Raw genomic sequence first — 14,135 nt, 5'->3', positions numbered from 1 at the left:
GATTAGCTGCACTGGAGGGGATTGTTAGTTCACAGTTTTAACATGTGGACAAGAAGTTCTTGTTTGACAATAGTAAGTATTGTAAGTTATAGTTTTTGGAAATAAGCACCTCATTTGTTCAGCGATTATCTTTTCTTCGAGCTACGTGTCCTGCCCATTCCCGTTGAAGGATATTAGCAACTATTACATGCTGATCCTTTGTTTTAAAGAATATTTTAAATAAACAATAATATTTATGAGTTTTTATTGAGAAGCTTTCGTAGTGTATAGATTTGTAAAGAAGATTCTGTTATGTATCACATACCTACCTGACTTTGTTCTCAAACTGTCAATTTTTTATCTGTACATTCCTTATATTGAAATGCCTTATTTTGTAAAATTATTTATTAAACAAAATGTTTATAAGAATACAATTTTAATACGCGGTTTTTTTACTCTTTTTTTTGTACAAAATTAATATTTGTAACAATTACATAAAACTATCATTAGGGATAGTTGAATATTTAAAATACATTCACAAAAGCATTTGATTTTGTTACTAATTTATTATTATTCGTTCGTTTTCTCTTGAAATGTATGTATGATATGACAGGGTACATATTATAATGTATTTAAATCAGAAATGTTTTAAATTCATTCTGTCCCATTTTGAATAAGTATAACAACATTTCTTATTCATTACAGAGTATTTATACAAAATTTAAGAATGTATGTAGCATTCTTTTTAATGAAAATACACAACTCTGAACAGCCTCAAGAATATACCTATTAAAGAGAGATGGGAAAACTGGTCGATGTTGAAGACTAAGTATACTTACTACCAGTATAAAAAAATACTTAGTATATAAACTTGTTCCAAAATACTTACTAGTATTTGGAATACTATATAGATCGATTGGCGTGCGTATGCGACAAAAGTTTCATACTCAACTCAAACTAAAACCGACTCCATATTATTAGTATTTTAAAATACGTATCGGCTCAGGGAACTCAGACTGTGTATCGGCTTCAATATAATCGCTAAAAATACGCTGAGCTCCGCTTGTCGAAAAGTCTCATTTATTATAAAATTTTTAATTTATGAGCTGTTTTTCTGTTACGTTACAATATTATTGTTAACAAAAATGAATAACAGTATTTTTTTTTAATTTTAAACATGTTTTGAGCGGTATATAACAAGCCTAAGCCTGTGCGTCATCTCACCACTGTGCTGCGACACAAAATTTATGACCTATTATTATTCATACATTCGAACGCAATAGACTAATAAATTAAAATATACCTATATTCAAGTGCGCATTTAATGTCAATAGTGTTGAAAGTCTACCAACTGGCGAGTGCACAGAACAGCGACTCGCGATGATATCATCACAAGTTTATTGGGCCACAAATACTTAGTATGGTTTCATCCGAAACTTGACTACACAAACTGGTGACAGTATTTCCAACTCACCTCTAACGTAAAACTTAACTTGTCATCACCAAATCCAAAATCAAAATAATTAACCATTTCGATTAAGTATCTATAACAAAGCTGTTGACAGAAACCTTCTTCTATGGCGATGAAGTCTAAATGCATGAAATTGAAGCAAGAGAAAACTTCGACATTCCACTATAATTTCAGATACTTACCAATTAGTTAATTACATGATGATATTATGTGCAGATAGCTATAGCCAAAATAAGCCTTGAATACTTAAATTCATAGAATTAATTCAATTCGATTTTAATTTGACTTTTTAAAAGCAATGCATCGACCATTCTTTTTAAGATAAATAATCATGAAAATTACCGAGAAATGCACACATAAGTTATGTGAATAAAGCAACAGACCTCAAACCAGAACGCGAGCCACCATTTTGTTTGTGGGGCTGCCAATAGAAGAAGAAAAATGAACTTGTGAACGAATCGAAAATTGAGCTGCCCTCAAAATTCCTAATATGAAATACGTCTATCTATAAAATTATCTACTATGGCTTGGTTTACAAGGGGATTTATTGAATTTTAAAAACTAACTTATACTACCTGCAATTTGTAGTCTTATTTAAAATGAAAAATTATTATGTCTGACAAAGTTTCTTTTTTTTTCTTTCGCCCATGTCCGATCCTAATAAGATCATATGGGCCTCCACAGTGTAGAGGTTTATATTGACAGATTTTTGTTTTTACGAGAAACGGATGTTAGCTGCTTGCTCAACCTACTTGGTTTATACTCTGACTCATACACAAATTGAATAACAATATGCGTACTTGCCAGACCCAGGATTCGAACCTGGGACCTACGACGTTATAGGCCGATGCTTAAGCCGCCCAGCCATCGTGTGTATAAACAAGTTTAGTGTGCATTATTAGCCTACCTCCACCGTTCGCCACTGCTATCTAGAGTTCAAATTCTTTGACCATTACAGAATTTTCATTACTAAATTCTATGCATATATTCTGGCGTAAGAATGCTGACAAATTATTGTTTCAACATCTTTACATTTTGCTTTTGTTTAAATCCCACGCGGTCCAAGGTTACTCTAGAATTTTTCTAATAAATAGGTATGATTCTAAGGCTACTCTAAGGGTTCAAATAGACTATATGGCGATCGGGCACATATATGCTAAGAGCGTTTTAGTGTCTATGATCAAATCTATGCCATTCCGACATATTATATATACATATTGTATCATACACTATGTACACATCGTATTTACACTCTGTGACTCCCTGTGACACAGGATGCCAACATAAGAAACGGTTTTTTCGACATATATATGACCGATTGTCATAGAGTGTATTTGAAGCATAAGTTATGTGTTCATGTATAAAACTGTTCTTGTGCTGTAGATGTGACATTACCTTTTTATATATTTTTATTTTATGATCGAACCTTTCTATTAAAGTTAAGCTATTATTTCTCACGTTGTTCAACGATTAGTTTTATAATTCAGTGCGCATATTATGTTTACCAAGCACTGCTACCACCCTAAAAAACTAAATTGCATTTATTATCATGTAATATTTATTGTGTTTTCGAACTATACTTTTAAATGACATATTTATTAAAGAATACAAAAAGATTTGTATATTGTCAATGAATTAAATATTTATTTGAATTTGAAGTACATACGAGGGTGGGTCAATAAGTCCTTAGAAAAGCCGACAGGTGGCGCGACTAGTACTGTAAGCGGTTTGTTTTCATGCAGCGGCACTACCGATTCAGTGTGCTGCGAAGTTTCAATCAGATTGGTCGGGTTGTTGTGTGTTTCTCGTACATTTAAAAAAAAAATTTGCTTGTGGAAAATGGAAAAATGGAAAATGGAGAAAATTGAGCTTAGAGCTGTTATTAAACATTTTAATATAAAAGGGTTAACAGCAAAGGAAATAAAAAATGAGTTGGATTTAGTTCACGGCATATCTGCTCCTTCACTTGCAACTATTTATAACTGGTTAAATGAATTTAAACGTGGTCGTACATCAACAAAGGATGAACCACGCTCAGGACGTTCTGTAGAGGTGACTACACCAGAAATGATCAATAAAATCCACGATATGGTGTTAAGTGACCGAAGATTAAAGTTGAGTGAGATAATTGAGGTTACAGGGATCTCAAAAGGTAGCGTCATTTCTATTTTACATGACAAATTGGGCATGAAAAATATTTCTGCAAGATGGGTGCCGCGTTTGCTCACAGTCGACAATAAACGCAATAGGGTGGTGGCCTCTAAAGCCCTGTTGTCGCTCATGCAACGCAATCCGGATAAATTTTTTCGTCGCTTTGTGACTGTAGATGAAACATGGATACACCACTATACTCCCGAGACGAAAGAACAGTCAAAGCAGTGGATTGCGAAGGCAAACCATGTCCAAAGAAGGCGAAAACCGTAAAATCAGCTGGTAAGGTTATGGCTACTGTATTTTGGGATGCACGTGAAATTATTTTCGTTGACTATTTGGAAAAAGGAAAAACAATAACAGGGGATTATTATGCATCTTTATTGGACCAGCTAAAAAACAAAATTGAAGAAAAACGGCCTCATTTAAACAGGAAAAAAATCCTCTTTCATCAGGACAATGCCCGTGTTCACACATGTTTACGATCAATGGCTAAAATTGAAGAATTGAAGTTCGAATTGGTGGACCACCCACCGTATTCGCCAGATTTAGCCCCCAGTGACTTTTTCCTTTTCCCAAACTTAAAAAAATGGCTAAGTGGACAACGTTTTTTTTCAAATTAAGAAGTCATCGATCGGACAAATGCTTATTTTGAGGACCTTCCGAAAACTTATTTTTCTGACGGTTTAAAAAAAAATGAGAAACGTCTAACCAAGTGTATTGAGCTCCAAGAAGATTATGTTGAGAAATAAAAAAAAAATACAAAAATCAAAACTGTTTTAATGCTTTTTTCTAAGGAATTATTGACCCACCCTCGTATTAAAGTTTAAAAATACACTTTTTTATGAATATATCAAAATTTTGTATCTAAAAACATGCCTTCTTTTTACGGTAGGTAATAATAATTAATTTATTATTGATTATAAATACACTTGTATTGTGCAATTCATTATTTTACTATAATGCATCCGTGCAATCACATACATACATAATACAAAAATTAGCAAGTACTATTTTTATGAAATATTTTGTGCTTAGTGTTTACATAATATAATATATACTTAAGTAGATTTTAACCGCCTATATCAGCGTTTTCCAAATAGTGTTTCGTGAGAGTTTTTTTATAAGCTATGATTTTGACATAAGCATTGAAGATTGCAATCACAGTTGTATCCAATCGGTCTGGATTATTAATATTTTTTAAATTCAGTCATGATAATTATTTCAAATAATAAATTAAAGATATGGGTGATCACCACTCGGCCCAGCTTTTGGATTTAATGTCCGATGGTTATTACAAGTCCTCGTTGGAATGTTTGGACTGTTGCAAGAGTTGACTGAGCTGATTCTGAATCATAACTTTCGATTACCTGATCAACAAACATTTCGACACCACCTACGTATAAGGTCACAACTGCAAAATGGTACTATATGGCAGTATGATTTTAATGACACCACAACGTTAATTTTAAATGCTGGAATCGTAATTTTTTAGTTAATTGATATTCGTCTCTGTTCTGGCAGAACACACTAACTGGAGAATACTAGTTTTGAGTAATTTGACTTTGAAGTTGTTAAAATGTTTGAAATAATGGTCTATCATGTGAGTTTATTAAGTAATCGTAAAAAGGATGACTTTAAAATAAAGACGTTTATTTATTAAGAAGGTTTCCAGACGGTAAAGTTTGAAATAAGGAACATATTGGTAATAGCTCAATGTCATTTTTTCGAATTAGTGTTTTCTGCCAGAACAGTGACAATATTATATTGATTGAATTTTTAATTTTTTTCGATTTTCATTGTTGTCTTTCTGCTTCGTCTTTCGACCCTAATAGGATCATATCGTCGGTCCCTATTAAAAAAGTCGGATCTGAAATTTTGTCATTTTCGGATTATTACGTAAAAGTTATTTAAACACTTTAAACATTTCTACCACAATCACAGTTTTTTTTGTTTGTTTGAAAAATTTCGAGATATTCAAGTTAAAAATGACGGATCTACCGAGAGTGTCCGAATAACAATGTCGGTTCTCACCAACCGACATTGTTGGCTGGGCGTGGGTGAGCAAGATGCGTCGGATCTGACAGTTGCTGCTATGTTCACCGGACAGACGGATGTTTTTATAAACGTTTAGAAAAGTTTCTATAACCCGTATTTTCATTCATTATGGCAAGCAATAGGTCACAAAGGATATTTGATGAAACATCTTTGATTGCTCGTACTGAAAAATAGCATTTTGCAGATCTGACTTTTTTAATAGGGACCGACGATATGGGCCTCCACAGAGTAGAGATTTGTATTAACAGATTTTGTTTTTTACGAGAAATGGATGTCAGCCACTTGCTCAACCGATTAGGTCCATACCCTGACAGACACAAATTGAAAAACAATATGTGTACTTGCCAGACCCAGGATTCGAACCTGGGACCCACGGCGTTATAGTCCAACGCTTAAGCCGCGCGGCCACCGTGGTGTTAAATTTGTGTCATTGTTGTACCTATTTATTATCTTTCAAATTATTTAATAAAGACAATCAAGTCAAAATAGCCAAAAACACAGTTACGACCTTTTACGGAGGAGGTGTCGATTTCATTGTTATCGAAAATTGCATTTTTTACTGACATTGACAAAATTAAATGAAGTATGTTTATGACTCCAAGGAATATTGCACATAAAATTGAAAAAAAATTGCATTTTATTTATATACTATGAAAGGGTTCTGTTATATTGTACATAATACGAAAGGGTTCCGTTACTAAAAATATTTGGGAAACGCTGGCCTACCTACCTACATTAATCCTTTGAAATTGAGATTTCTACTCATTTTAAATTGGCCCGTATCTCAGTAAAAGAGATACATAATTTGAAAAATTGTTTAATATTTTAAGTACCTTTTTGTGACATGACAATTGGGCCGCCTTAGAGTCAGGGCACACATTCCACAATACTACATCGATACCAATCAGAAAACCACAACTGTATGTTTGCAAATAGAAAATTGTATAAAAATAATAGTCCACCGATAGCATGTCTTTTTTTCTGGTCAACTTTGTACTTCGTGTGCACCAGTTGGCTGGTTCATATACGTAGAATGGATGACGTATGACAAAAACAGTTGTGAAGATGGATAGCAAACAAAAAGTTGGACAACCTCATATAAGATGATGGGATAGTGTTGAGTCAGATTTAAAGACATAAGGCATCCAAAACTGAACAAAAGCGGCGTTAGACACACCAAGATGGAAGCGGGAAAAGATAAGCCAATAGCTATTTCAGTAGTTTTTACAGAGAAACCTGCTATGCAAAGTCACTTGTAGCTAACTTATTCAGTGGACCAGTATGAATAGTCCTTTTTTTTTACTTCAATTTCATACATTTAGACTCCATCTCTGTAGAAGAAAGTTTTTTTAGCATCTTTGCTCATATTGTATTTAAATCCTTCTTATGTCATGTTAAAGGGATTAACTGTAGGTATACATTAAAAATAATATATTTATAACATTAAGCATGCCTTTTTGTCATCAGAATAATGAACAATACCATAAACAATTTAATGTTATTATTATTTGTAGTATGAATAATATGATATATTCCAGATTTTTAGTTGCCAAAGTAAATAAATTATGTTAAGATTTTAAATTTACACGAAAGGAAACGAATAGGGTATTTATTGTCGATGGATACTTGGTCAATTTGCACAATATCATTTTTGTGGCATTTAAAACTTATTCAGGCACGGTGAATTTTAATTATTGTGATAAGTGATACATATGTCCACAACTGTAGTGAAGTTATTTGTTACCTACCATAGATTTTTTTCAACTTGTTTATGTAATTAATCCAAGCTTACAGGTGTGCTTAATTTATTATCATTCAATTTATAAGGGTAAATAAAAAAAAAAGTTCTCTACTTCAGTCGGGTATTGAAAAAGAGCAAATAAGGAAATTAGAAAGTGACCTTCGTAGTCGAATGCATAAGACACTGGCTTCTCATTGGAGTCTCCAGGTTCGATTCCCAGTGAGGTCACAATACATTATGTGATTTTCTCAAAACCTGGTTATTTCTGTGATTGGTTCACTGTTATTGCTGCACTAATGGGCCTCATGGTCGGTGTAGTGTATATATCCGACTGTGAAAAGGAAAAAGGGCGTAATCCACACAAATCAAATTTTACAGGAGGTACAAAAACGTTTTTGTTATGGTTTTCGGTCAAAGTTAAAATACAAAATAGACATAACCTTGAAGTGCATGATAATTAATAATTTGGTTTTTATATCTCTAATCTGATATAAATTATTAATTTAATCGTTTTTCCCACGTCATTTCCTTCTTTTTTTTAATTGCTTGCCAAATTTGGATAATAAATCGGCATTTGCAGCTTACATCCTTTGGACACGACATGTATTTAGTCGTGTACAATGGTGTTATGCAATAAAACCTATTTTGAGGGTTACGGCATTTTTCCTTTCAATAGTTGACAGTAAAATCAGTAATGTTCCTAGGAAAAATGCTGACCATATTTTAGACTCAAATCTTCTGTAAATTTATTTAAACAATATATAAAGTAGCCTATGGACATCCACAGGGCAGAGTTTATATTAAATAAACTGACTTTTTGTTAAGAATGGTTATTAGCCGTTCGTTTAACTAATTCAGTTCTCGTACTTAATCAAACACACGTTATCACTTGGCGATGAATATTTAAATTTCTGACATACTTACATAAATTTTAAAATGCTTGCATTTACAACTTCTCATTGTAACCTACTATCAAAAGTTGTAATATTTGCTCGACAATGAATAAAACTTGTGTTTTGTTTATGTAAACTGTAGTCTAAGAATATTGTGTGCTTTATATTTTAACCACTGCCGTGTTTTAATTTTTTTTAGACAATGTTCGATCCCAATAGGACATGGGCCTCCACAGGGTGGAGGTTTGTATTAACAGATTTTGTTTTTACGAGAAATGGATATCAGCCACTTGCTCAACCTATTAGAGCCATACTCTGACTGACACACAAATTGAAAAACAATGTGTCTACTTGTCAGACCCAGGATTCAAACCTGGCACCCACGACACTATAGGCTGACGCTTAAGCCACGCGGCCATCATTTAACCCATTTCAAAACTATAATATGAACTCAGTGTTAAACGGACTGTGCCACTGTCGATACTTGCTAGGTCAATCCACCGATTCACATCAAAATCCAGTGGGATCTACAAACCTTTATCAATTATTTGTTCCCTTATAATATTGTTCCGGGGTATAATAGGCAAGACTTTAGTTATTATTTCCACCATAATTTCATTTGACTTTCGAGCATACTTGAATGTCGGGGTTTCAATGTACCACTTATAGATGTGAAGTTATTAGCAACATTTTTGTTATTTATCTGTCTGAAGAATATTTTAAAATAGATCACAATAAAATAAAGTGTATACATTGTTATTATTTGTTTGTGTTAGTTGCGAGACACTTATTTGTTATGGACATAAATTATTATTAAAAATATGATACAATGCCTGAATGTAAAAGATCTAATAAGATATATTTCAATGTTTAAAATATATTTAAATACAAACTGAAAAAAAGTGTTATTTTTTTATACCCAGAGCCTTGAAATTCGGTAAGTATACATAATTGCTAATCTGGTGACAATACATTCAATTGAATTATGAGGCCGATCCGGTACTCCAAACATTGTGTTTCCATAGAACGTTCTTCAAATAAACTAATTTTTTTGCCCTTTCTATGCTTCACGATATTACTACGGCAGTATTTGACAGGCCGCAGATTTTTTAGCAAAAATAAGAAAGACCTAATAATATAATTATATTTTTTGGAAATACATAATATAGTGAACGTATATCATAAATATTTACCGAATAAATACATGATGGTTTGTGCAGCCAGTCACACAGGAAAACTTATTTAAAAATTTTACAAAATGTCGGGGTTTTCACAAAACTTCATGTGAACTTTTTTGTGTTCAGCAGTATGGCCAACCCTGTCCAAGAAATTTTCACCCAGATGGCTGTAATACTGATAATTTTCATAATCTTCAAGCAGATGTCACCGTGTTTTTAATTTGTTTGATAATGCAAATCAATCGACAGTGGCTAGTAATTTGAGTTTAAAGTCTGACAAAGAAATTGGTATGTGCGACCTGTCGATCATGGTCTCATAGAGCAACAAAACTCGCTGAAGGCACATATTGCTCTGAAACCTTCACTAATACATTCCTCACGGACAGATTCTAGATTGAAAACATACAGGTGTCGTCGTTTTAACGGGGGCAGAGCCCCATTAGTAATATTATAATATAATTTTAAAATCCGATCCGACCCAGGATCAACATCACCTCTTCACTCTCAGCGTGATGAGAGCCTGCTTGGTGCGTTCTCTAATCTCCTTGTTACTCCTAAAGTCATATCACCGGATATCTAGTATCCGTCGTAAACATCTGTTCTTGAAGCTCAGTATACGGTTGCTCTGAACCTTCGAAGGTGCCATGATTCGCTACCGTAAAGCAGCACTGTCAGAATGCAAGCGTCGAATAGGCGGCATTTGGTTTCGACTGAGTACAATCGTGAGTCCCAGATACTTTGCATTGAGTTGAATGTTGTTCCAGTCATTCCTATTCGGATAGCGAGCTTTCTCTGCAAAATGCCATCTCCCGTGATGTGTAGTATCCCAAGGCATTTGAAGCTGTTGATGATTTGTCTGTCGCTAATCAGAGGGAAATCTGGATCAGCACAGGTGCTACTGTAGAGTTTACGTTTTATAACTTTGCACTTTTTACTACACTATGCCTCTGCCAGATAACCTCACATAAAATTAGATCAAATCATATTCACTTGTATTAATATGAATGTCAGGGATGGCGAACCTATGGCATGCGAGATGATTTTGCATGGAACACGAATGTTTCATTTTGAAGAGAAAATAAATATTACTATTTTATATTATATTTAAAAAATGTTTACTTATATATAATATTAAAAAAATATTGACGACATAGCCATGCGTATTTTCGAAATTCAAATTCATGCATAAATAATGACAAATCGCATTATATAAAAAATTGCAAGCAAATCATTTTAAAGAATAATCATTACGTATAATGTAAATATACGATTGCATAGGTCGGTCCTTAGGATCAGGGAATTAAACATAAAAATATAAAATCAACAAACCTTACGAAATTAATTATCGGAAGTCATTCAAATATATAACTGCTTGTTATTTTACCTCAAACGTAATCTCTAAAAATGGAAAACCGCTCAGTGATGGAGAATATAATATGAAAGAAGAGTGGTTTAAATGCTTTCACGATCTCTTTGAGTAATTTGGAAACACGGAAAAAAATATTCAAAGAATAAAAGATATGCCTTCGGCTAGAAGTACGGTGAAAGATAGAATATCAATAACTCAATCGTAGTTTTTTAACCTTTTTAATAGAATTCTTAAAAACTATTTTTTTAGAAAACTAAAAAAATAATTTTCGCCATAAAAAACTGTTGGCACATCACAGTCAAAAAATATTATTTGGGAAATTTTGTCACGCGTACGTAAAAAGGTTCGCCATCCCTGATATATGTAGTAATAAAGAAATAAATAGATAATATATGTAAAAAAATATTTTTAGATATTACATCATTTTCATCCTAGAGCCGTAGTGCAAAGTTATGTAGCATATTATACTCTACAAAACGTTGGTTTTCTTCGCATTGTTTTTCAGACTGACGCGAGTATACACCTATTTCCTATAATACAGTCGAACTTGGTTATTACGAGGAAGACGGGGCCGACTGAATTTACTTGTTATATGCATTACTCGTTATATCAGAGAATAGGTATTTTTAAATGAGCGGTCACATAACAAAAAGTCGCAATCCAAACAAAAATACACAATTAGAATTTTTCCCCGAAACAAGCATGGCATTCATAAACTGCAAAAGAAGTTCTTTATTGTAATGAACGCTGGTAGGTACCTACCGAATTCAGCTTGGATTTTTTATATGAAATTTCAACTATATGCGCGGATACTTTTTCAATGTTGTCAGCGAAAACACAAATTAGGTACCTACTTAGACACTTAACTAGTGTCATAACCAATGTTCCCTATAAGGTGTGCGCACGCACACATGTTTTCATTCCCCGCACAGTCCTCACACAAGGTGATTTTATTGCTTATGGTCGAAAATGTTTTTAAACGATTGACATTTAACAGTTTAAAGAAAATTTTTGATGATATTTTAGCTTGGTATACCCAATGACATTAATATGGACGAAGCATCTGGAAAACAAAATGACACTCGCTTTTTTGTCAGGTCTGCCGAATGGCATAATCTGTTCTAACACCATTACAATAAAGGTGATATTGCTATAAATTCCCGATGCATTTTGTCAAGTCTGCCGAATGGTTCGGTTCGAACGGGTTCGCTCAAATGAACATTGACACTAAAAACACTGTTCTAACGCCATTACAATAAAGGTCATATTGCTATAAATTCCCGATGCGTGATATCGCATGATGGAAATTGCGTGACGTCTACCTATACATGTGCGAATGTTGCTAGGCACGAATTTACTTGCTAGCTACTGTATTGAGTGCGTTGTCCATTAATAATGTCATTGGGTATACCCGATAAGTAGCTCGTTATAAAAGTGAATAAATGTATAGAGAAAATCATAAACTAAAATCTCAACGAATGTACATTATAACCGAGATCTCGCAATGTACGTGATCGTAATAAACGAGTTCGACTGTAGTAATAAAAAAGTCATTAGTAAAATAAAACAATAGTTCTTTTCTAAGATAGTTTATTATTACATAAATTGGTAACCTTTGAAATGATTCTTCACAAAATATCACAATAATAAAATTACATTAAACAACACACTGAAACAGTGTTACATTATGCCATACGATAGATAGTATAGGTTACATTTTCAAAACATAAGTAATGATAATATTACATGTATTTTAACAAGTGGTTTTGGTGCATAAAGAAAAATTTGACACAGTCCTTTAAATTTGGCTTTCTTGTTAAAACAAAATCTAAATTATACGCCTAAAAACTATTACCATCAAAATAATAAGTTAATACCGACTTAAAATATAATTGTTTCATTCGATACTGACTAAACATTCAAAAAAGGTAGTTTTGAACCTCCAAAACAAAATTGGACCAATTGAGACATCTTTTATGTCTGTTAAGTTACCGATCTGTCGCTGACCCATCTGAGAGTTAAAATGAAAAGCAACTAATCTTTTAATTGAATCAACTAGGCGCGCACAGGGGGAGGTTTTCGCATCTAGACCACCCCAGACGGAAAAAATATAATTTTTTGGACAAATGGAATAATACTTCTTTTTCATCCAGGACCCCATGACTGAGGATCATTAACCGAATGATTCGCTGTCAAACACTGGCCCACTCTCCTCGGTATTCTACGATATGCAGGGCCACTGGAAAACCCGTGGCATTCATAAATTGGTACTACTAGCTGGGGCATTCCAGTTTGCTTTAATATCCTGTTATGTCATATCAAAAAGACAACTAATCTCTTAATTGAATCAACTAGGCGCGCACAGGGGGAGGTTTTCGCATCTAGACCACCCCAGACGGAAAAAATATAATTTTTTGGACAAATGGAATAATACTTCTTTTTCATCCAGGACCCCATGACTGAGGATCATTAACCGAATGATTTGCTGTCAAACAGACTGGCCCACTCTTCTCGGTATTCTACGATATGCAGGGCCACTGGAAAACCCGTGGCATTTCATAAATTGGTACTACTAGCTGGAGCATTCCAGTTTGCTTTAATATTCTGTTATGTCATATCTAAAAGACAAGACAGCGCGGATGACCCAAACGGACACTAACGATACTAATAATAATAACGATTAAGGCTCGCACCCTTAGTTATACCTGCAGGTCAGGTGTTTAATGCTGACTTAAAATTCGGTGTCTGGGTATTGGGGAATGTACCTGGGAAAATGTGGTATTTCGCGGGTGGGGTAAACATGGAAGTCAAAGACACCTGCTAGATTTTTTAACCCCGCTTTAAAATCAATAAATGATTAGATATTTTTTTAAATGACCCCCCCTCAAACAATTTTTCTGTATGTGCGCCTGGAATCAAGGGTATATTACTACTATGCATTAGGACGAAATTTACATTCAATTTATAACTCTATTCTGTCAAAACAAAATATGCGTAGATAAAATGTATGGCTTGGCACCTGCAGAACAGATTCGGTAGGTAAGAAAGTGTTTTTCTTGCCAGATCTAGCATTTTTGAATATGCATCTGGTATATAGCATCAAATCAAGCAGCACTGCAAACAGTTTTAAATTACTACGTAAAACAGGTCTGTTGGATTTGGAAAGTAGAGACTAAAAAAGCTCAGATGTCAATGTGTACTACAATGATTTTAAAATGTACTATAATTGCATTAAAAAAATGTTACACAGGTCTTAATTTAGCATTCCCGGCATTGTCTTCATTTCCCATACCAT

Source organism: Rhyacophila brunnea, unplaced genomic scaffold (genome assembly GCF_057557595.1).
Source record: "Rhyacophila brunnea isolate RB1 unplaced genomic scaffold, BYU_Rbru_1.0 scaffold_17, whole genome shotgun sequence".
NCBI lineage: Eukaryota > Metazoa > Arthropoda > Insecta > Trichoptera > Rhyacophilidae > Rhyacophila > Rhyacophila brunnea.
This window is presented reverse-complemented; position numbering follows the sequence as displayed.